Here is a 23875-nt window from a genome sequence, read left to right on the forward strand (position 1 = left end):
TGTTAGGATCAAACTATTATATTTAGCAATCAGCAGCATGTGTGAAAACAAACAAACAAACAAACAAACAAAAACTTCAGTAAAACCTTTCGTTGGAATGACTTACCCTTTCCACAGAACAGAAACTAAAATAGCCTGTTATACAATTAATTCCAAATACAGTCCTTGAGTTTTTTGCCTATTCACATGAGTATTGTCTAAAACATGTCTTCCTCATAACAGCTAGGCCCTGCCACTGCTGTGCCTGTCTGAGTTCGCAAATCTGCTGTAACCTGTACTTTCCCTGTCACTTCTCCAGCTCTCCTCTCCTGCTAAGCTTTGTTTTCTGCCAGTAATTTGAACCTTCTGCCACTGCCATAACTACTGCTCCTGCTGGAACCACCACAACCACTTTGGTTTCATGGTTTGGCAAGGAATTGGTCTCCACCACCAGAGGGGCCAGGTCTTCTGCCTCTAAAATTTCCTACTTTTCTGGGTCCAAAATTTGAAAATGGATGGTTGTAATTGCCAAAATTATTATAGCTTCTACCACCTCCAAAGCTGTTTCTGTCATTAGCAAATCCATGATAGCCAGCCCCACTGCCACCCTATCCACCACTACCTTGAATTCCACCAAAGCCATCTCACCCACTGAAGTTTCCTCCATGACCAAAGTTGTCATTCAAGTTTCCAGAACCACTTGGACCTCTTTGGCCGGATGAAACACTAGCTATCTCTTGCTTAGATAAGGGTTTCCTTACTTCACAGTGGTGTCCATTCACACTATGGTATTTTTGAATGACAACCTTGTCTATAGACATGGTCATCAAATGTTACAAAGGCAAAGCTTCTCTTCTTGCCACTGACTCAGTCAGTCATGATTTCAATCACTTCAATTTTCCCATACTGTTCAAAATAATCTCTTACATGATGTTCTTCAGTGTCTTCTTTAATGCTATGAAGAACAATCTTTTTTTTTTATTATTTTTTAATGTTTATTTTTGAAAAAGAGAGAGAGGAGAGAGAGAGAGAGAGAGAGAGAGAGAGCAAGCAGGGGAAGGGCATAGAGAGAGAGGGAGACACAGAATCTGAAGTAGGCTCCAGCTCTGAGCTGTCGGCACAGAGCCCAACACAGGGCTTGAACTCATGAACCACAAGATCATGACCTAAGCTGAAGTTGGTCACGTAACCAACTGAGCCACCTAGGTTCCCCCAACATTTTTTCACAGTTAAGTGGGCACCAGGTCTTTGAGAATCTTCTCTTGAGATTATTCTCTTCTGTTTGGTTCCACAACTCTTCCATTCACCTTGTGTGGCCTTGATTTCATGGCTGTATCTACCTCCTCCACAGGTGCAAACGTGACAAACCCAAAGTCTCTGGAGCACTTGGAATTTGGATCTCTCATCCCCACATGGTCTGTAAGCATTTCCTATTGCTCAAAATGGCTCCTCACACTCTCACCAATTGTTTTCAAAGCTCAAACCTCTGATGAAGAGTTTCCACAGTTATTCAGGCTCTTTGGGAGATGCTGTCTTAGACTTAGATGATGGGAGGGGAGGCTTTAATGATACTCACACTTATTTGGTGGTGTCCTCAGGCAAAAAGGAGTAATCTAACCAATATGTCTGCCACCTAAGTAAAATTTTGTTTTTATTTGCAAATGCGAGGCTTTGGGGGAAGCAACATATATGCTGAATCAATAGGGATCTGTATAAATTAACAACATATCTGGCAAAATTAATTTCTTCAAAATGTGATTGTATTAAATAACGATAAGAATAACAAATAGCAATATGTCACTGTCTCCAGGTGCCAATTTCAACTTTAGGCTTGATAGTTTAAACTTAACATTTATTTTGTCAATGGACATGTTCAGTTTCACTGTGAAATAGTCAGATTTGATGGTAGAATACATTTTTTTTTAATTTTAAAGTTTATTTATTTATTTTAGAGGGGTGGGGGGAGAAGGGCAGAGAGAAAATGAGGGAGAGAATCCCAAGCAGGCTCTGTGCTATGAGCACAGAGACCAATGTGGGACTTGAATTCATGAACCGTGAGATCATGACCTGAGCTGAAATCAACAGTTGGGCAATTAAATGACTGAGCCATCCAGGTGCCCCAAGAGGTAGAATACATTTTAATTAATCTTTCTTACATACTTTGTTTAGAAGTGGTTAGAGTACTTATATTTTTAATTGAGTTCAAGTTACCTCAAAAATGTCCTTGATGATAAGTGATTTTTCTTCAACAGGGTACAAATAGTAATTTCTTAGATTTTCATTTATTTGTTACAGTTTGCTAAGTATTTTCACATTCATTATCTCATTCTAGCACTAAAACAATGCTTTGAAGGAATATTTCCTTTAATAAGTAGGGAACCTAAGGCCCCCATGGTTAATGATTTGACCAAAGCCCCGTAACTAGCAAGTAAGCCATATAATTAGCAAAACTTATATTTGAAATATGATTTTTATAACTTAACATAACCGTTTATTCAGTCAGCCTTTTATTTGTTTGACAGTTTCTTTTTGTGAGCAAACAACCACTTTAGGCATTGGGATTATATGAAGGAAACAAAACAGATGAGGTCAATACTCTCATGGCATTTACATACAGACAAAGAAGGAAAGTTAATAAATAAATACCTTCAAAGAGAAAATAGTTCCACAAACATAACAAAACTGAGTAATAAGATAGAGGTGACATATGGGGATTTGGGTTATTTTTGGATAAGAGAGTTCCAAAAGATCTCTTTGATATGAAATGCCTTAATGGGAAAACAAACAAAAGCCATCTACAGCAAGACCTAGAAGAGAGAAGAGTTTAGTTCATTTTTTCTTAAGTATAAATGTTCTATATACTAATTACATGTTTCTCTTTTGTGAAATCTAATATGAAGTTAGATGTAATATTTGCACATACATGGTCTAAAAACTGAGCAAGAATATACAGTCTACTTCTCTATCATATGGTGCAATATGCCTAACAGATTAGAGCTTAAAATTATTCTCTCAAACTCTCTGACAGAACTTTGCTATACTTCAGACATGTTAATAAGATTAAAATAAATTCTAATGAAACAATTTCAAAAAAAAATGTTTAGGACTCACATTATTTGACTACAAACATAGGATTCTAACAGAATATATACAAAGAAGTCTTTGTTGGTAATTTTTCCTAGTTGAATATTAGAACGGATGCCTTTAAAATGTTAAGTCACAGAATCATGGAACATAGTTTCAGAATAAGTCTCAGAGGTCATCGAGTCCAAATTCCCACAAGGTGCATATATATATATATATATATATATATATATATATATATATGCTTTCCAATTAAATAGCTTTCCGACAAAAGATCTTGATGATTTCTCATAATCCTTAGTATGAAGCTCAAAGTCATTAATATGACTTATAAAGCCATATACGGGAAGGGATATATAGTTAAGACTGACTATATCTGAATCCCATAGATAAGCCCCTTATATGATATCTAAGTTAGAAAGATTTGCCTTCTAAAACTATAGGGGATATCTGTTTTCTTTGCAATAATCACTAAACTATTAAAACACACACGCGCATTAAGTTGTGAGAAAATGATGGCTTAACATTGAAAAAAAATTAAACCACTTTTCTAAGCCTCAAGTTATTCATTTGAAAAATGAAGATTCATTTTTTTCCTTCTTTAGGCAAATATTCACTTACTTATCATCTACTTTATGTCAAATATTATGACAGGATTACAGTACCACAGTGAACAACTGAGGATTTTTTTCTTTCATAAATCTTACATCGTATTTACACTCTCATGAGGTAGATAGAGAATTCATATAGAAAAGAAAGGATTACTTAAACAAGTTTTTAAGAAAGAAAAAAATGGGTTTATGAAATAGAAACAAGCAGGCTGTTAAAGGCTGAGGTGAGAAGGAGAATTGTAGATTGTGACGTAACTGATGTGAAGAGCAAAGGGAAGAATGTCACTAAGGAACAGAAACACCAAGAGGAAAGTCCCAATGTGGCAAAGTAAAAAAGGGGGGGGTGGTGTCTAATGCTTTCTGAGAAGTAATAGAGAGGTAGGGTGTTAAGAAGCTAAAGACTGAAGGCTCTGTCTTCAGTCATCAAATGAGATTGGGGATGTTGTGAGGGCTCAAGTCAAGCATGGGAAGGTTTTCGGCTTAATACTAAGATAAGGTAAGGTACTAGAGGATTTTAATTTTTTTTTTCCAACGTTTATTTACTTTTGGGACAGAGAGAGACAGAGCATGAACGGGGGAGGGGCAGAGAGAGAGGGAGACACAGAATCGGAAACAGGCTCCAGGCTCTGAGCCATCAGCCCAGAGCCCGACGCGGGGCTCAAACTCACGGACCTCGAGATTGTGACCTGGCTGAAGTCGGACGCTCAACCGACTGCGCCACCCAGGCGCCCCAGGATTTTAGGAAAGGATTAGAGGACTCTATTTATAATGATGACTCAGATTGTGGGTAATTGATTAGGAAGCAAGAATGGAACTGGAAAGACCAGCTCAATAGCGACTGTGTTATTTCTGGGGATGAAAGATAGTGGGGAGGAGGGCGAAGGCAATTTATATGACATGTGGATAGGTTTGGGAAACATTTTGGAGGTAGAATCAACAGAAATTGTTATGTAAGTAAGGAAAATAAATTTATCAAATATGAACCCCTGACTTCTGATTTTGGTAAATAGATGAATAGTGGTATTAATCAGAAGAAAATATATTTGCAGATCTTTGTAAACATCTATTAGGAAAGTTCTTTTAAGCCTGATAAACAGAGACAAAACTCATTTTAAAAAAAGATAAATGTAAATACATCACATAGTTTAGAAATTATACTTAAAATAACTTTTACGTTCACTAATAGTGATTTTTTAAATAAAAGGAAACACAAAATAGAAATAAATAAAAAGATCAACATTGATGTAAAATAAAGTTTAGTGTGCACTCTGGAAAGGTAACATTTTAAAGAAGAAAAATAAAGCAAACATTCCAGGAAAGTAGTGAGCAAAAGTCCTCATGGGCCATTTAAAAAATATAAAATATATATGTTATAAAATATTACATATATATAACAGATGTATCCTGCCTCATTGGAAATCAAAACAACGGCATTTTTACTAATTAAGTGTCAGAATTAAATAAAGAATAACAATTGAGATAATTATATGAAGGAAATAGGTATTCTAATTAACTTCAGGGGAAGAGTGAGTTTGATGTAACCCTTAGAAAAAAATGTCAGTACACAGCAAAAGTTTTCAAAAAACGCCTTTTTTTTTTTTAATTTTTTTTTTCAACGTTTATTTATTTTTGGGACAGAGAGAGACAGAGCATGAACGGGGGAGGGGCAGAGAGAGAGGGAGACACAGAATCGGAAACAGGCTCCAGGCTCTGAGCCATCAGCCCAGAGCCCGACGCGGGGCTCGAACTCACGGACCGCGAGATCGTGACCTGGCTGAAGTCGGACGCTTAACCGACTGCGCCACCCAGGCGCCCCATCAAAAAACGCCTTTTGGAAGTCCTGTTCTAGGACAGTAACAATAAGTATGTGTGCAAACATTATCTATACAATTGCGATATTGTCTATAAGAATACCTTAGAAACAGCTCAATCAATGTTCAGTTATAGAAGGTTGGCCAAATAAACTAGCATAAATGCATTTTTGGAGAATACCTGTTGATATGTAATGCTATCCACAGTATATTATTATAGGTACATAAACATTTGTAAAACACTACACGCATAATATTTATGTTTCATATGTCATATGAAGTAATATATAAAGAGATGATATATATGATCTATTGATAGATAGATGATAAATAGTGTTAAAAAAAGGAAGACAACTGGCCCTAAATAGAGTTGCTTAGGTTAAGCCTCACAGCACTAAGCTGAGGCAACTTATAGTTTTGGCTTTCCCAGAAACGGAATCTTAAACCAGTAAGTCAGGATTCTCTTGATCAGCACTAGTTAGGAAATTTGCCTGATACATGCCTGCCATTTGCTAAAGGAAAGTCACTTTTCAATAATCAACCTGCTCTTTTGCCTAGTATAGCTTCTTTGTTCCTATTCCCTTCTGGCTTCTTCATTTTGTACATCTCCTTAGAGCTCCTTTTTTTCTGCTAGATTGGCTCCTTCCTGATTCAAATCAATGTTTGCCCAAATAAACTCTTTAAAAAAACCCGAAAAACAAAATATGCCTCTGTTTATTTTTTAATGATAGATAGATAGATAGATAGATAGATAGACAGATAGATAGGCAAAGCCCAGTGAGGGAAAGAGAAATAAGTGTAGACATTACCTCAAAGAGAGGTAATTTATTGCAGAAGATTGTGGATAAAGTGGTAGAAGGATAGAAGAAAAGAAGGGAGAGGGATGGAGTGGAATAGGGTGGGGCCTGGGAAAACAGACAGGAAGGAAGAGTGAGGCACAGTGATGAGAAACTGCTGATGTTCCTGTGTTGGGGTCTGCAGAGCTGTTCTACAGCTGGGCTGTTGGACATATTTTCATGGTAGGTTCTGGATCCACTGATGAGGTGCTATTTCAGCCAAAGATAGAACCATCAAAAAGGCCAGGTACATCTCCCTCCTTCTTTGCCCCCCGCAATGTGGTGTCAGTGAACTCTGGTACTGATGGTGACCTTCACATGTCAGAATCAGAAGATGGTTGTCCTCTCTCTTCCTCTTGCTGTTTGATCTCCTGCCAGTGCTTCTTAATGTCAGGAGCAGTGGGAAGCCACCAGCCACATTCTCAGTCCTGGAAATACAGATTCCAGCGCACAAGGGCAGATGTGGAACTAAAGGACAATAAGTAAGTAACAAACAGGAGGACAGAAGGAAGGATACAAGGTGAGGAGGAGAGATGTAGGGAGAGAAAAAGGCAGACAGGAAAGAAGGAAGGTAGAAAATAAGGGAAGGAGGGAAGACAAAGCTATAGTGTATGTATATTAAGGATACTAAATGGTTATCTTTGGATCTTCATGAAAGGGTGTCTTATATTTTTTCACAATGACAATATATTTTTGCTTTATTTAAAAAATATATATTGAATTCTAAGTAGCTTATGAAACTTTCTGTGAGGTGATGTAGTTTCCGGTTCTGGATTTACCCTAAAATCCACAATTTTAAGTACTTATCTCATACCATCCACCTCTTATTTTCTTGGTAGAGCTCATATAGATATGAAAGTCCATGTAATTTTGAATGTAACTATAATGCCATTTGGTCACCATCTGTTTTTTGAAGAGACCTTATTTTGTCAAAATTCATAGAAGTAAAGATGGATATGTCTTCTGTGAAAGATATGTTTCAGTGTTCCTGGGTAGAAAAGGTTTGTAGCGGGGCGCCTGGGTGGCTTGGTCGGTTAAGCGTCCGACTTCGGCTCAGGTCATGATCTCACGGCCCGTGGGTTCGAGTCCCGCGTCGGACTCTGTGCTGACAGCTCAGAGCCTGGAGCCTGTTTCAGATTCTGTGTCTCCCTCTCTCTCTGCTCCTCCCCTGTTCATGCTCTGTCTCTCTCTGTCTCAAAAATAAATAAACGTTAAAAAAAAAAAAAGAAAAGGTTTGTAGCAGAGCACTCACACGATATTTTTATTATAGTTAAAAAATGGAATGAAGGCTACAGACCCACAATTTATAAATCCATATTCAATATTAGGTCTGGATAAAACTATCATAAGAGTATTTGCTAATTTAAGTTAATGTATAGCTTATTAAATGTCTCTTTCCATGTGTATATATCCCCATAATTGTGCCCTGGTTTCCTAAATTCCTAATTATGTATTCCAAGCAAAATCAAATATTGTATTAAAAATCTATTGTTTGATTTTTAAGACAGTGTTATTTTCTACAAGAAAGCTTTTGAAGATTAAATTTTTATTTATGGCTCAAAAAGGAACAAAAACCTCTAGATACATAAAATATTTGAGTCACTCTTCATTGCCATTACTTAAAATAATCCTATTTATTTTTATGTAGACTGCTCCAAAGATCAAGAAAACTGAAAAACAGTGTAGTCAGTTACTTGATATTAACATTCTAAAATCTCTCCTTAGTGTCTGCTGTGTAAAATAAATTAGTAAATAATAATCTAATAAACCAAGAACTTATGGTTGGTTGTTGCAGTGTATAATTGTCCTCCAAATTTTGTTCCATTTGTTTTTTCAAACAAAACAGGTGCTTTGAACACCTGTTTTTCAAGTGTTAAGCAAGCTCTTTGTGATGTACACAGTTCTTGTGAAAGAGATTTTACTTAGTGAAATAGTGTAGAAGTGATATGTCCCAAAATAGCATTTTAATAAATTCATACCATAAACTTGGATATAGAAAACGAAGAGGTCTCCAGGACGTTTTAATTTTCCAAATTTATTCCGATATAAAGAAGATAGATCATCATTTTATTTAAACCTAGGATTTATAAAGATGAAAATTATTTGGGTGTATTTACTTACTGTATATTTAATGATATTTTAGTGTTTTTTCAGCTTTATTGAGGTTTAACTTACAAATGCAATATGTTTAAAGAGCACATATGTATACATTTGGAAAAGATTACCACAATCAGGTTAATTAACACCTCCATCACCTCACACAATTACCATTTTGTGCGTCTGTGGTGAGAATGGGTAAGATCTACGCTCTTAACAAATTTCAAGTACACAACACTGTATTAATAACTGTTGTCACCATGCTGTGTATTAGATCCTCCCAGACCTGGTGATGAATCTTCTCATTGTACTTACCATAATGTCCTCTAGGTCTGTCCATGTAATTGAAAATGGCAGGATTTCCCTTTCTCATGGCTGAGTAGTATTTCATTATATACATAGCATACATAAATATGGCATCATCGTTATGTATTCATCTGTCTGATTTCATTGAATTATCCTTGTAAAACAGAAGCACCCAAAACAAACATCCTGAATTCTTCACTGAGCACATTGCAGGTGCCATTTCTTTGGGGTCGGTTACTGGAAAATTACTGTGTTCCTTGGATGGTGTCATGTTCCCTCGATGTTTCATATTCCTTGAAATCTTTCATTGCTGTTTTCACATATGAAGAAGCAGGCACCTCCTCCACTTTTTACTAATGGGCTTTGGTAGAGAAAAACCTTCTTTCAGCCCTTTTAGAGATCCCGATGCTTTCCCAGAACTTGTCTATGAATACGCCTGCTCCAGACTTCTTGTTTCCTCTTTGCGGGGGGGGCCTTCTTGGAGGATTGTCCGCTTTCTCTCAATCATGCAAAGTCAGGCTCAGGCTGACAGGCCTCCCGTTCATCTTTCCTGGAGCGGTGCAGAAGGCTCTGGTTTGCGCGTTTGTTCCCACTCTGTTTTTTGCAGAGTCCGCAGCCTATCGGGGGGTGCTCATTGGTGGTCGGCAGAGGCTCACAGTCGCCCCCCGGGGGCGCAATTGAGAGTCACTGTGTGAGCGTGTGTGCAGGTGAGGTGTGAGACGGTTGGGGGGGGGGCGTGTGCCAGGTGGGAGGATCCGCAGGGGAGGTATTCCAAGAGGCTCATTGATGGGCTTCCTGATGGTATCTGTGCAGGGATGAGTAGCGTCTGCTTCCCCCTTTGATGTCCGCTGAGAGCCCTGGCTGCTGCTGTCGCCTCCCCTCCCTGACAGACCCAGGCAGGCAGCACCGGGGCAGCATTCTGGGCGGGGAGAAGGAAGTGGGCCTCTTGGGCCGCATCTCACACAGCTGAGAAAGGCAGGTGCTCCCTGACTGGCTCTCACTTTCTCCTGAGGGAGAGACTGTAGGCCCGAAGGTCTCTTTTGGCACTGAGCTTTCCACCTTGGAGGAGGGTGTGGGTAAAGTTGAAACTTCCACTTTCTGTCAGTGCAGCCAATCTTGGATTTGTGGGTTTGTTTTTTTTTTTTTCTTTTTTCTCCTCCAAGGGTGAGCTGGGACTTCTCCGTTTGACTTCTAGAAAGGCATTGTCATCGGTGAGTGTCTAAACCGGTATTTTTGTGGGGAAGATGGTGTTTGTACAGAAGAAACCTATGCTGCTATTTTGCTGATGTCACTCCTCAATAACACATGGTTTTATATTACTTTCCACTAGCTCTCAGAACGGTAGAGTTTGTAATTTTAAGTAAAGCTTATCACATTTCGAGCATCATGAGAGCCGAAGCCAAGTACTCATGTTTTGTCAGCTTCAACAATCCGGGGGCCAGAGAGAAATAGAGGAGGTGCCCATGGAAGAGAAGCACATTATGGTAGGCAATAGAGACAAATCAGTGACTGTATTTCTTTGACATATCATAAGTGGAAAGAAGTCCATAGAGAAAAATGGAGAAATACAAAATGAATTGAGAAAATCATATTTACCTTTTTCATTTAATTGTTTAAAAATGAATAATTCCAAAGTCACTTATTAAAAAAAAAAGCCTTGATTATTGCACTTCTTTTAAAAATTTTTTAAGTTTATTTTTTTATTTTGAGAGAGAGAGAGAGAGAGAGAGAGAAAGAGGCAGAGAGAGAGGAAGAGAGAGAATCCCAGGCAGGCTCCGCACTGTCAGTGCAGAGCCCAACAGGTGCTCAAACTCACGAAACCGTGAGCTCATGACCTGAGCCAAAACCAGGAGTCGGAGGCTTAACCAACCGAGCCACCCAGGTGCCCCGATTAATGCAGTTTTAAAAATAGGACACTTTTTTCAAGATTTACTCAGCCAAGTCTACTTGGTTTAATCATTATCAATTTCAGTAGTGCTGTATCATCACAGGTGAAGGTAAGGAAACAAGAAAGCTTTTTTCATCCTGTCTCCATAGCAATACCGGTTTTTAACGCTAAGAGCACACCAGCTATTTTAAATTCTATTTATTTCCTAAGTACTGTACAGATAACATTTCCTCAGCATTTTCCTAGAAGTGAATAATCACTATGTGGTAAATAAATAATGCCATAAATGAAAAATAATGTTATCCTCCCTTTACAGGTAAACAAATTAAGGCTTACCGAGGTTAAATCACTTACCCAGTTTTATTCAGTTGGGAAGTGTTTTGGCCGGGCTTTGAATCCCGATTACTTCCCTTTTAGAGTTGAAACTTCCACATGTTCATGGTAGCCATGATGACACATATACTTTATGCTGGCTGGGCATTTAGGATACATTTTTACCCCTTGGAATTCAACAGTTATAAAATTAGCACTCTTGTGGTAGAAATCTTATTAGGAATGCATAAAACTTGGGGACAAAATAGATACTTAGTGTCTATACTACATGGAAGATAAAAGCAGGTACCAATTTTTTCTTTAGTTGCCATTATTATATTTATGTAAAATATATTTGTTTACATATGGCGGTTAATATGTAATGAAATTTGGATTAGGAGAGGGGATAATGGTGATTTTATTGTTGATGCTGATTTCATCTTCTTTCTTTCTTTTTTAAAAATGTTTACTTATTTTTAAGAGAGAGAGAGACAGAGTGTGAGTGAGGAAAGGGCAGAGTGAGAGAGACACAGAATCCGAAGCAGGCTCCAGGCTCTGAGCTGTCAGCATAGAGCCTGAGGTGGGGCTCAAACCCACGAACTGTGAGATCATGGCCTGAGCCAAAGTCAGACGCTTAACTGACTGAGCCATCCAGGCACCCCATAATTTCATCTTTCTTTAATGTTATAAATAAAAATAACAGAAGTAACAAGTGAGCTTTCATGTCCTATATTTAAAAAAACACAAGCTATCATACAGAGCATTTTTACTTTGTTTTAGCCAAAAAGGAAAAAAAAATCAATATTATAAGGTATTACTTTTTCTATTACACCTGCACATATATGTTACTCTGGTAAACACTGCTATGTTGGATTGTGGCATATGGCAGGATGGAAGACATTTTGTTCTATTTTCACATTGTCTGGTCATATTCAAGGAAACTCAAGGCAAATCTCCCTTGAGGTATTTTGTTGCTTTGTTACTGCTGTCTGCTTGAAGTTTCCACGGCCCACTGCTTGATGGTCAAAGACAATAACCCTGAGCTGGAGCCAGCGGACTTTCTTATTGCTCACATGGCCCTCTGTACAGGAAACTTCATCTTTCTCTATGTAGGTTCTTAGAACCCTACTCCCAACAATTGCAACCTGCTGACTACTGAGTGAATTTACACTGAATGCTGACATACTGGGAAATATAACTAGATCTCAGAGGCAATATCCACAGACCTATAAAGGAAACACATGAGGTTGAAATTCAAAGTGCTTGCACTCACCCACAGCACTGGGCATTTATAAGACCCATAGATCATAATGCTTAACGATACAAGCTTGAGAGCTTAGTGTCAGTGTTGATAGACAAAAAAATCCATGTTGATAACTGCAGTGTGGAAATAAAGAATAAAATATTTTGTTTATCCCCATGTCTTTTTTTGGATCATTACAATAGTTCTTTGGAGGCGCATAATATCATATTTACTCATTCCCCAAAGATATTTAAACTAAACCTTGACTTTTCTCTATATTTAGTGAGCGCATAGAAGAGTAATTGAAAATGATGGACTTTATTTTCATAAAGAAAGGTGCAGACAGAATTATGGATTTTTCTCATGAATGTGAAATTGTCTAATAAGCACAAGATATACATAGCACAGTACACACTTTGTGTGTGTGTGTGTGTGTGTGTGTGTGTGTGTGTGTGTGCGTGTGAGTCATTCTCTTGCTCAAGGAAAAATTGTATCGGATTATTTAAGGTCACATGGACCAAGTACAGTACTAATAAGCTGGAAGCATTTGACTTACTGAGAACCATTATAATGCTGTATAAGCCCAAAGATGTTTCTTTAAGGAGTCTGCAGCTCAGCATGGACACATTCAGGAACTGTCTATTACTAGAATCTGGACAAAATTAGAGTTCACACTTTTCTATAGGGCAGTACTCATTTTTAAGGCTAACAATAAAGCAAAACTTTTAGAACATTTTTACTATGCCTGCAGACCACTCTAAGATTATTTCATAATATTTATATATTAACTGCATTGTTTTAGTTCTCTGTTTATGTGCTCTTATCTCTTTGTTTTATTTTTAAGAGCAGATCTCAACCCAACCATTTTTTCACAATGCGTGTGGAAGAAATTTACCACAACGTGATATTTATTCTGACTCCTTTTATATCTCTTAGGGCAGATATGATTGGCCATGGTGAGGTCCACACATAGCTCCCTCTGTGTTTGAGGCTATTAAAATGGGCATGTCCTGCTATGTTTTTAAGTAGCAACTTTCATAGCAAGTCAACACAATTTTGGACAAATTGTCTCATAGAAACTCCATAAAAATTACTAACTCATGGAAATTTGCTTGCAGATCTTGATGTGACTTGAGATAAATAACTGCCACAAATAGCTTTTTTTCCTACCATGTTTTTTTTTTTTTCTTAAATTAGAAAGAAAGAGATTAAAAGTGGAGTGAGGATTAAGGGGCTTGCAGGACTATAAAATGGCGAATGATAAAGTTTACTGTTACACTGGGTAGTATGAACTAAAGGAGCATATCAATTCAGTTGAGTTCAGTTAGTGTGTTTTGACAGATTTAATATTTCAGGTCAATATAGTGGACCGTGAGATCTAAGTATCCATCTAAAAGTTGTAAGGCAGCCAAAAGTTATATCAACTTTGGTGGTGATATTTCATTCTTATTTGAGCAGAACAATTACAGCGCTACGAAGATAAATTACTAAGTTTCTTATATTAAACTCTTCTCTGTTTGGCCATGTGGCATGTACTTTTGATTTGTGTGATACAGTTTCTTTTCTCAGGAACCCTACAAAGGGGAACCAATGAGCTTGATAGAGGGTGAAAGTAATCCAATCCAACAAATTTCACCTAGTAGTAACTGGGATGGCTTGGAGTTTTTGGAGTATAGTGTTGACATGGACATCAATAAAATCAGATATGCCAAAAGATGGGATAAAAGATGTCATAAAATGGAGTCCAGAAAATTTTATGTAGCTACTTTAATTAATATCCTACTAAGATGTTTCCAAATAGTTTGTTACTTAATTTAGAGAAGTTTGTGATTGAATTTAAATTAATTGATCCAGTGTCTCCCAAGTGCTGTGTATAATATCTGATGCATGAGAAAGAACAAATATTTATCTATGGCTTTATATTTGTCTTAGCATGTGTCATTGTATATTCTACAAGAGAAGAAATCGAAACTCAGAGAGTTTAAATAACTTCCCCTAGGTTGTGTTACTAATAAAACTGTTAACATGAACACACATTCCCCTGGCTGTTTATAATTTTAAATAATGATACTAGACAGTTCTAATTATATAGGTACTTTTATGTAGTGTTCTTGTGAAACAGTGGCAAGAAATATTATCTATGTTCGTTTTAGAACATGAAAAATTTTCTAATTTATTTTCCTTTAGTGGATAATGTAATATTAGGATTTTTTGAAAGATTCTGTGGTCCAGAGATTTATAATGAAGATATATTTGCATTAATGTGGCCATCTATCAAGTAATAGTTTATGGTGATGCTTATGTTGTATGCAAGCATGGCTAACATATGACTTGTTTTTTATCATACTGCACATTGACAGAATCATCTGAAAAAATAAATTCAGAGTCTAAAAATTTGGTTAGAAGAGAGAGTACATTACAGTACATGACAGATTGGCACTTTGGTTCAAACAGGAGATTGATTGACCTATAGATTTTGCTCAAAACATTAATGTACAATGCTGCGGGCATAGAGAAGCATTAAGAAGTTATCAAGATGGATAGGTAGGGACTACTTCTTTTCCCTGGCCCTACTTTCTTCAAGATAAATGTAGTAGTGGAGAAGCACAAAGAACAATGGGCATTGAGCAGTTCTAGGGAGCTGAATTTGTCATATCTTAGCTAACAGAACATACAGGCAGACTTAAAGTCCTTCTTTGTCTTTGTACCCCAAAGTACAATCTGGGCTGAATATCCAGTAGTCCTTACTTATCCAGCACTTTCTGCTGTTTCAGTTACCCACTGTCAGTTGTCATCTGGAAGCAGATGACCCCGCATCTGACGTATCATCAGAAGGTCAGTAGAAGCCTTATGCTATGTCACTATGCCAACACCGTTCACCTCACTTCGTCTCATCATGTAGGCATTGTATCATCTCATATCATCACAAGAAGAAGGGTGAGTACAACACAATAAGATATTCTTAGACAAACCACATTCATATAACTTTTATGACAGTATATGTTATAATTGTTCTATTTTATTATTAATAAAATACTTAGTGTTAATAAAATATGCAATACTAATGTTATTCTCTTACTGTGCCTAATTTAAAATTAAACTTTATCATAAGTATGTATGTATATATAGGGAAAAAAAAAACATTGTTTATACAGGGCTTGGTACTGTCCATGGTTTCAGGCATCCAGTGGGGGTCTTAGAACGTATGCCCTGCAGTTAAGAGGGGAATACTGTATTATTGTTTTTCCTTATAGCATAAACAGTTTATTAGTTTTTTGAACATGGTCATCTCTTCATCACTGTTCAGTTAATACTTGGTTAATTCTCCTTTCCTTTATAACCACTTCATAAAACAAATTTGACTCTGTCAGGGAGAGTCAGTTCTTACTTGGGCACAAATTCAGTGGTCAGCAAATTTTACCTAGATTTAGGATTATTTTGAGAATACCTAAGTAAATACGCTATTAATATATCTATAACTATTAACTAAGTTGTCCAATTAAACATATGCATATAAGTTACTTATGTAAAAGTGCTTGAATATGAATCACTATAACTGGAGAATAGATTTGTGTCATATTTCCTCTACAAACACCTTGGTCTTTTCTATCAGTTATCCATTGTTACAATAGTGTGGAATGTCAAAGCACTCTGAATTGAGTGGCTTAAAACAACTAATTGAAATTATTGCTCATGAGCCTATAAATAATCTGGACTTTTCTTCTGGCTTGTTTCAGTTCATACATATATTAGCAGTTCAGCTAGGAGTTAGGTAGGTGACCGTACTAAACTGGGTTAGACTTTCTTGCCTGGCTTGGGATAAATTTGGTGTCAGCTGGTCATGTATTTTCTCAGCTTTGCTAGTCATCTCCCATCATCCAGCGAGCTAGCCCAGGTGTTTTCTCAAGGTGAAACAAGAGTCCAAAGGAAAGAGTGGAATTGTGTAAGGATTCTTAATGCCTATCTGAGAAACTGTCCTGCTATCACTTATGCCCTATTCTATTGGCCACAATATTCACAAAACCAACCCAGATTCAAGGAAGCAGGAATAGACCCCACCTTTTAATGGGAGAAGCATCACAGTAAAAACATAGATTCCAAGAATTAGAGGATATGGGGGACATTTTTAATCAATCTGCGGTATTGATTCACTCTTTTCTCATTTGATGACTGTTATCTTCATTTAAAAATGTGAATGAGGCAGGGGGGCACCTGGGTGGCTCAGTCGGTTGAGCATCTGAGTTTGGCTCAGGTCGTGATCTCTCTATTCATGGGTTCAAGCCTGATGCAGTGTGTGAGTTCAAGACCTGTGACGGGCTCTCCGTAGCCCTAGAGGAGCCGGCTTCAGATCCTCTGTCCCCTTCTCTCTTGGCCCCTCCCCACTCGCTCACACTCTCTCTCTGTTTCAAAAATAAACATTGGGCACCTGGGTGGCTCAGTTGGTTGAGCCCCAAGCTCTTCATTCCAGCTCAGGTCAAGTCTCACGGTTTGTGAGTTTGAGCCCTTTGTCGGGCTGTGTGCTGTCAGCCCAGAGCCTGCTTGGGATTCTCTCTTTCCCTCTCTCTCTCTCAAAATGATAGATAGATAGATGGATAGATAGATAGATAGATAAAAATATAAATAAACATTAATAAATGTGAATAGGGGGAATGAATTCTTGTTTTATTTCAATTCCTCCCCCACCCCAAAAATGATTTTAACATTTCACCGTTCAGGAAAATGTTTGATATAGCTTTTCTAAAAATAGCCTTTATCCCATTAAGAATGGTTTTTTTTTTTTTCTTTCCTTTCTGATTTGCCAAGGTTTGTTTTTGTTTGTTTTGTCATGGAACAGGTGTGGAGTTTATCAAATAAATGATTTTTTACATCTATTTTCTTAGTGTTATGCTTTTCTTTCTTCATGTTGAATTGCACTGTTAAAACTATTGAATGTTAAATCACTCTCACTCTCCACTGCAGCCATAAATTTGGCACCTTGAACAATACAAATTTATTATCTTACTATTCTATGGGTCAGAAGTCCATTACATTATTCAGCGGACTAAAGTAAAGGTGTTGGCAAGGTGGCATTCCATTCTGAATGCTTTGGAGGAGGATGTTTCCCCCATTTGAACTGTTGACAAAATTCAAGTCCTTGTAGTTGTTGAACTGAGATTCCTGTTTTCTTATGGACTGTCTAATGGTGAGTGGCTAGTCACCACTTCTTGACACGACACACATTCCTTGGTGCCTTGGATCCTTTCCTCTATTTTCAAAGCTGTCAACTGCAGGTCAAGTTCCTCTCACATCACATCTCTCCCAGCCGGGAACTGTTCTCTGCTTTAAAGGATCTATGTGATTAGATTGACTGACATGGAGATATTCCAGGAAAATCTCCTCATCTCAAGATCCTTAACCATAGTCATATCTGCAAAGTCCTTTTTGCCATCTAAGGCAACATATTCACACTCTCCGTGATCACATCTCCTACTATGGATGCTGGTCCTCTTGCCTCTCAGTCTTATATGGACGCTTGTGATTACATTGGTCCCACCTGGATAACAGAGGCTAACCTCCTGATTCTCCAGAATCTTTCAGTTTTTCACATTGGCAAAGTCCCTCTTGCCACACACATAAGGGAACACATTCACAGGTTCTGGGCACTAGGGTGTGATTATCTTTGGGGAGTCATTATTCTGCTGACTGCATCTTTCTTCCTAGGACACTCATTTGTTCTTAATGCAATAAATTTTTAGCTAAAATATTTTGTTTGGGATTTTGCATCTGCGTTTTATGAGAGAGATTGGTGTAAATTCTCTTTTTTTGTAATGTGTCTGTCAGGTTTGTTATCAGGTTAAATTGATGTCACAAAATAAATTGGTGGAGTCTCTCTTTTTCTCTGCTCTGGAAGAGATTTTTTGTAAAATTGGTGTAATGTCTTCTGTAAATGTTTGATAGAATTGGTAAAAATTCCTATGGTAGTTTTAAAATGCTAATCTAATGTGTGAAAAAATATTCAATTTTTTAAATTTAATTTTTGTCAATTTTAATAAATTGTGCTTTTCTAGGAACTTAACCTAATAATTCAGATTAGTTGAAATTTAATTTTTCAAGAAATTTTCTTATTTTTGTAGGAGTTTTGTTAATGTCTCCTTTATCATTCTTAATATTGTATATTTACATCTACTCTTTAAATTCAATTTTGTGAAATGTTTTTAATTGTTTCATTCATTTATAAAACACTAACTTTTCATGTTGATCCTCTAGATTTTATATTTTCTATTTAATTATTTTTTACTCATATCTGTTATATTTCAACTTCTCTTGGTTTGATATGCTATTTTTATGTTGCTTTAAAACATTCATGTCCAGATTATTGATGCTTCATAATTTTGGAGAACATTCCTTTATTTAAATCCTCTGAAATTCTTAAGACTTGCCTTCCCATACAACATGTGGCTCATTTTACTAATTTTCCCATTCCCATTTAAAAAAATAAACTATTCAGTTTTGGGGTATGATGCTCTTCTGTAAAGACCAATTAGTGCAATTTTGCTATCCAGGCTGTTTACTTCTCTTAACTACTTGCTGATTTGGGGTATTCTCATTGTAGCATTTACTGGAAATATATTAAAACATTTTAGTTCTGATTATAGATGTTTCTATCTAAATTTTAGCCCTGTTAATTTCCCCTTTATATGGTTTGATTTTTTCTAAATGAAACTAATTTGATCATTCCAGAGAATTGCCACTTTTATCCTTAGCCATGGTTTTAAATAATCCTTTGCCCCCTCCCAGTTTTTATTTGGAAAGTATAAAAAGTGCAGTGATCACTCACATAAGCAATAAAAGCAATTCAGTACGTTATTTCCTCTACTAGACTCATGCTCAAAGATTAATAATGCTAAAGCAGGTTTCTAGCCAAAAAGACACTTGGACTATTTGTTTTAATTACTATTCTTCCTTTCTCTTCGAATCTCCTACAGATATGTAGCTGTTGGAAACTAAAGAGACCACAATCTGATTTTCAGGTTAAGTTCATCCAGGTGAAAGAGAGCATAAAACATCCTATGTGTACAAATGTTTTTGCATTCTTAAAAAAAAAACAACAAATTCCATCATATTGCTGAAAATCACACACTTAATCTACAGCTAAGTCCCCTTTGCATCTAATCCTTCCTGGTCGCTGATCTGATTTATATACTTCATACCATAATACACTTTTGTTCTTATTTTTTACTTTTTCAGAGAGAGGGTAGAGTGTTACACAAATATAACAAAAAATTTGTTGAAACTTGTATTTGAAAGCTAGTGGTAACTAGTAGGATTAATGTGCTAAGTGATTAAGACATTTAAATTTGAGTATTTTCTATTAAAAAAAAGTGGTTTTTAGGATAATGCTGGCTGCCCTTAATTCTGCCTCTCAGAATTTAATTGAGACACATTTTCTTTGTCTCTCTCTCTCTCTCTTTTTAATTGTTTGATTCCCTTGTACTCATTTCTTCCATCACTACCCTGTACACTCTGGCCTCTGGAAATGACCAGAGTGTTCTCTGTATCTATAAGTTTGGGTTTTGTTTTGTTTTGTTTTGTTTCAGATTCCAAATATAAGAGAGATCATATGGTATTTGTCTTTCTCTCTGACTTATTTCACCTCACATGATGCTCTCCAGGTCCATTTATATTGTCACAAATGGAAAAGATTTCATTCTTTTTTGTGTCTGAATAATATTCCATTGTATATGTGTGTGTGTGCATATATCTATATTATATATATATATATATATATATATATATATGTATTGGTTTATATATGTGTGAGAAATACACTCACACACATATTTATTTCTTTTTTAATTAAAAATGTTTATTTATTTTTGAGAGAGAGAGTACATTCATGCACAAATGGGGAAGGGGCAGAGAGAGAGGGAGACAGAGGATCTGATGCAGGCTCTGAGCTCGAACTGATGAACTGTGAGATCACGACCTGAGCTGAAATTGGATGCTTAATCAACTGAACTACTGAGGTGCCCTCACACACACATATTTAGAATTGCTTTATCCATTTATCCATCAATAGGGAGGTTGTTTCCATATCTTGGCTATTGTAAATAATACTGTAATTAACGTGGGGGTGCATATGTCTTATTTGAATTAGTTTTCATTTTCTTTGGATACCGAGGAGTGGATTTGCTGAATCATGTGATAGTTTTATTTTTAATTTTTTTCTTTTTTAAGGAAACTCCCTACTGTTTTCCAGAGCAGCTGCATCCTTTTACATTCCCACCAACAGTGCACAATGGTTCCCTTTTCTCCACATCCTCATCAAACACTTGTTATTTCTCGTGCTTTTGATAATAGCTATTCTAACATGGGTGAGGTGATATCACATCGTGGTTTTGATTTGCATTTCTCTGATGATTAGTGATGTTGAGCATCTTTCTTTTTCCTAAGACTGATTGATTGATTGATTTAAATTCCAGTTAGTTTTTTCACGTATCTGTTAACAATCTGTATATCTTCTTTGGGAAAAAAAAATGTCTATTCAGATCTCCTCATTTTTAAAACAATTAGATTGTTTGGAGCACCTGGGTGGCTCAGTCAGTTAAGTGTCCAACTTTGACTCAGGTCATGATCTAGCAGTTCAAGAGTTCAAGCCCCACATCAGGTTCTGTGCTGACAGCTCAGAGCCTGGAGCCTGCTTCAGATTCTGTGTCTCCCTCTCTTTCTGTCCCTCCCCCACTCGCACTCTGTCTCTTTCTCTCAAAAATAAATAAACATTAAAAAAATTAAAAAAAAATAGATTGTTTCTTTGCTATTGAGTTGTATGGGTTCTTTACATATTTTGTATCTATCCCCTTATCAGATATATGATTTGCAAATATTTTCTCCCATTCAGTAGGTTGTCTTTTCATTTTGTTGATGGTGTCTTTTGCTGTGCAGAAGTTTTTTAGAATGATATACGCCCACTTATTTATTTTTGCTTCATTTGCTTTTGTTTTTGGTCAAGTTCAAAAAATTCATCACCAAGACCTACGTCAGGCAATTTAGTACTTATGTTTTCTTCTAGGACACTTTTGGTTTTCAGGTCTTACATTCAGTGTTTTAATCCATTGTGAGTTAATTTTGCATGATGTAAGAAAGTAGTTAAATTTCCTGGTTTTGCATATGGCTGTCCAGTTTTCCCCACAGCATTTATTGTAGAAACTGTCCTATTCCCATTGTGTATTCTTGGTTCCTGTGTCATAAATGAATCGACTACATATGTGTGGGTTTATTTCTGAGCTCTCTATTGTGTTTCATTGTTCTATGTCTGTTTTGATGCCAGTACCACAGTTTTATTTACTATAGCTTTGTAACATAGTTTGAAATCAGGGAATGTGATGTCTCCAGCTCTTTCTCAAGATTGCCTTGGCTATTCAGGATTTTTTGTAGTTGTATAAAAATGTTGAATTATTTCTTCTATTTCTTTGAAAATGCCATTAGTATTTTGATAATGCTTCTTAAAGTCTAATATTTAATATTACCAAATGTATATAGGCTTACTTTGGGCTAAAGTTTGTATAGTATATCATATTAATTCTTTTATTTAAAATATTTTTCTATTCTTAGGATTAAAAAAGTGGTATTAACACTCATTAATATTTAAATTTGTGCATTTGGCCCATTAATATTTAGTATAATCATAAAGATATTTCTATTTATGTATATAATCATGTATTTATTATCTGTTTATCCCACTGAATGGTCTTTCTTTCTTTTCTTGACATTTTGATTCTGTTTTTAGAATTTAATTCTTTTGCTTGTAGTTTGTTGCTTCTATATTCTTTTGTATTATTTTAGTTGTTTCCTTTGAGATTAGCTCTGTCCTTGACTATTCAGGTGTATTATAAATTAGTAGCATTATCTCTTCTTTGTGTTTCGTTTAACCGCTTTTGCCTTGACTTCCTTTGTATGGTAAAAAATTTATTGACTCTTTCATCTCATGATACATCTTAGTACCTCTTCTTTATATTTGCAGGCATATTTGACTTTTCCATTTTTCTTTCTTTTTAAATTACTTCCTATTTCTGTACTCTCATTTGCTATTACTTTCTTTCTATTGGTGGTAACACAGGTTGTTATTTAACTTATTGGCCTGAACATATCCTCATTTTATTTTCGTCATCAAAGAGTGTTTCCACTGAATATAGCATTCTAGATTCTAGTAGTTTTAAAAATTGCCTTGAAAACAAAATCATTTTGAAGATGTCATTCCTTTGTCATCTACACTTCATGTATTTTTATTTTTATTTTTGATAAGTTCGTGTTCATTAGCATGATTTATTTTTGACAGTGATAATCCCTCCATACACACCACTTGCATTCTTTTAGGATTTTCCTTTGGTTTTCAGCAATTTTATTGTGATGTGCCAAAGTAAGAGCTAGTTTTCTTTCCCTTTCTTTCTTTCTTTTTTTCTTTCTTTCTTTCAAGTATCCTTCTTGAAGAATTTAGCTCTTCTTGGATCTGTATCTTGATGACTTTTAAACTGTTGCTTCTATCTCATTATCTTTCACCTAAGAATAGAAATAGTTATGTATTCGTTTTAGTATTCTTTGTCAACATTCTCATCTGATATTTTAATTTCTTGACTATAAATCAATTATTTTAAAGTTTGTGGCTCATAAACTACAATATCTGCTTCTATCTATAGGTCACTTTGTAGTGTTTGTTCCTATCGAATGTAATACATTTTATCTTCCTGTACTTCCGAGTGTTTTTGATTAAAAGATGGATGTTATTTAATGAAACTCTAGAAGTAACATAATGCTGTGAATCCTATGATTAGGTTGTGTTTTCCTCAAAAAAGAAGGTAAAGTTAAATCTCAAATGTGTTGAGATTCATGGGTATTTTGTAAATTAAGTAAGATTTTCTTGGCCTTAATTAATGTGCGTCTATGCATGAGTTCATAAGTTCTGTGAACCCAGGAATTATGTGCAGATTATTTTGTGTATATTGGCTTTTGAGTACATGGGCCCTTGGGGAAAAGTTTGGAACTTCCACCAGATGCTCTAAAGACTCATCAACAGAAAAAAGTTCAAAGATAACCTTCATGTAGGTTGATTGCCCTGTTTTACATGAGGAGGTTTTCATAGAAACCTGACTATGTAATGCAGATAATGAAAATTGGTTACTTTCTGTAGGTCTCTTCTTCCTGAACAAATTTACTTACTGTATATGATGACTGGCCTACATGCTGATTCTTAGATATTCTTCTATACAAAAGGAAAAACAGAAAAAGGGCTAATGCTCAAGTCAGAACAAATTATATAATCTGAGAGAAATGATCAGATGGACAGGGAAACTGAGGAAAGTATTACTAACATCACTTGTTTTTTCTAAAAAATCTTTTCAAGTGAAAATAATAGCACTTAACTACTCATGTCTTCACTTTTTCTCTATTATTTCTTCCTTCAGGCACCAGAAAATATTCTATTTTATTTTATTTTTTAAATTCTGTCTTATTTTAAAAAAAATTTTTAGACTCATATTCTGTCATTCAAATTGTAAGTGATACATTCAAATTAATAAACTTACTAGAATCTAGTTTCATGCAAATACATCAGAATCTATATATTTCACTTTTTATCTCAATTTCCCTTGCCTGATGCCAATGGCAAGAGCTAAAAAATAATACTGCTGACATGAAACCAGTGCAAGAAAAAGGATCTCTTATGTAGTTAAATA

The 23875-nt window shown here is 35.9% G+C and overlaps 1 pseudogene; it reads right to left on the reverse strand.

Moving 5' to 3' along the window:
• Positions 1–311: 311 nt before the first annotated feature.
• LOC123582886 lies at positions 312–1385 on the reverse strand (annotated as a pseudogene).
• Between the last annotated feature and the right edge of the window lie 22490 nt (positions 1386–23875).

The sequence above is a fragment of the Leopardus geoffroyi genome, chromosome A1, assembly GCF_018350155.1.
Source record: "Leopardus geoffroyi isolate Oge1 chromosome A1, O.geoffroyi_Oge1_pat1.0, whole genome shotgun sequence".
Taxonomy (NCBI): Eukaryota; Metazoa; Chordata; class Mammalia; order Carnivora; family Felidae; genus Leopardus; species Leopardus geoffroyi.